This window comes from Nematolebias whitei, chromosome 7 (genome assembly GCF_014905685.2).
Source record: "Nematolebias whitei isolate Nwh7 chromosome 7, NemWhi1, whole genome shotgun sequence".
NCBI classification, from domain to species: Eukaryota; Metazoa; Chordata; class Actinopteri; order Cyprinodontiformes; family Rivulidae; genus Nematolebias; species Nematolebias whitei.
Genome location: NC_056504.1, coordinates 51793411 through 51795606, shown reverse-complemented (window position 1 = coordinate 51795606; position 2196 = coordinate 51793411). Strand labels below are relative to the sequence as shown.

Here is a 2196-nt window from a genome sequence, read left to right as displayed (position 1 = left end):
ATCGTGTGTGTCGTCATCGTCGTGTGTCGTCATCGTGTGTCGTCATCGTCGTGTGTCGTCATCGTGTGTCGTCATCGTGTGTGTTTCCATACAACGATGAAACAACTTCTCTGCATCATCACACCTGAGATACGCCCAGGTGGAGAGTGGGCAGCTTTGTAAACACCCGGGAGCAGTTGGGGATTAGGTGTCTTGCTCAAGGGCACCATGACATGTGGGCATGGTGGGGAGTTGAACCTGTGACTTTCTGGTCCCAAGTCGGCTCTACACCATCTCAGCCCTGCCAGTAAAATCTCAGGAGCCTTGGGGTTTCCATCAGCCTGTTGGGCTGAGGTCGGCCAGCTGCTTGAATCCAGGACCTGGTCCTTTCAGTCCTGATCCAAACCTCCTGACCACAGGTGAGGGTTGGAACGTAGACCAATAAATCAAGAGCTCGACCTTTTGACTCAACTCTTTCGTCACCACAACAGTTGGAGCGACACACTCATTACTGAGGACATGGCCCCGCTCCATACTACCATCACTCAGGAACCGGACGCCCAGAAACCAAGTCCTCCACCCGAGGCACAAAGTTCTGTGGAGTCGGGAACCAAGAGGTCCATTTCTTTCAGACCACGACACAAAACTTATTGAAGCTACAAAAACTCTGGCGTTGCCCTCGTCATAGAAAAGTGTCCTGCTGCACAAAGGTCAGAATGCTCAACGGTAATTTTCAGCAGTTCACATGAAACGGGCGACTTTCTAAAGAAAGTGATGATCAAATAAAAACTGTAGACGGCATGAACCAGACCGCCGCTTGTTGCACTTTAAAGCTTTTTAATTCTTCAAAATAAAACGTCCGACACGGAACGCTTCGTGTGAACGTCCGTTTTATATAAAAAGAAGTTGCACTGTCGAGTTTCCCTCTGGGATTAATAATCTGTCCTTTAATTTCATCTTCTATTTACAGCCTAACTTGCCCCGATGTGTCGACGCCATGAACAGGACCTGAAAGCTTCTGAAAGTCAACATTTTTTAGACATAGTACAAATATTTAGTTATATATAAAGTGGTGACATATTATTACTAAGCCCTAAAGATAATGATTACAATCGAAAGCTGATATTTGTAATAAATGATGTAAATCAGTGATTTTAAAATGAAAGCAGTGCCAGTCCAGAAACGGCCCGTGGTGATGATCATAAGGGTTTCTTCAGAGTTTACTAAATCCTAACCTTTAACTGTTCTTGTCTGCTCAGTCAGCCGCACACGTTTGTGTTTTCTTTTCAGACTTTATATTTTATGAATCGTTTCATTAACAGGACGTTCATCTTTGAACAGTGACGTTGGTTTGACTCCACATCAGCCAGATTCTTGACCCATTTGAATATTTTATGTGCGGTTTAAAAAACCAGGAAGTCGGGTCTGGTTTCAAACAAAGCCCGTCTGTGGACAGATTGTTGTTCTTCTGGGTTCTGAAGGTTCTCCCGTGGGTTTGTGTAAATAAACCTGAAACTTAGACCTGTCTTTACTGAATCTGCATCCCCATCTTACCCCAAGTGCCTGCCTTTTGTTGTCCTTCCGCCCTTTTTGAATTTGTTGCTGGAAAAAATAAATGAGAAGCTGTGCACTTCCTGCTCCGTCTTAATGTCTTCACGAGTCTGTGACCCATCGAAGCTCCTCAGACTAGATGAACAAACATGGTCCTCTTGATCCACTGCTCGCATAGCTGCTTCTATGAAACTACGAGTTTAAGGCTCCAACACCCTGATGAGTATCTCCAACTGTTAGCATCACCTCCAGATGTTAGCATCACCTCCAACTGTTAGCATCACTTCCAGCTGTTAGCATCGCTTCCAACTGTTAGCATCACCTCCAGCTGTTAGCATCACTTCCAGCTGTTAGCATCACTTCCAGCTGTTCGCATCACCTCTAGCTGTTGGCATCACTTCCAGCTGTTAGCATCCCCTCCAGCTATTAGCATCACTTCCAGCTGTTGGCATCACTTCCAGCTGTTAGCATCACCTCCAGCTGTTAGCATCACCTCCAGCTATTAGCATCACTTCCAACTGTTAGCATCACTTCCAGCTGTTAGCATCACCTAGCTGTTCGCATCACCTCCAGCTGTTAGCATCACCTCCAGCTGTTAGCATCACCACTAGCTGTTGGTATCACTTCCAGCTGTTAGCATCACCTCCAACTGTTAGCATCACCTCC

At 45.8% G+C, this 2196-nt stretch overlaps 1 protein-coding gene across 1 annotated transcript in view; it reads left to right on the top strand.

Moving 5' to 3' along the window:
* Positions 1-2196, top strand: part of rims4 (regulating synaptic membrane exocytosis 4) — a 171047-nt gene that overhangs the window by 51405 nt on the left and 117446 nt on the right. The gene's annotated exons all lie outside the window — the stretch shown is intronic.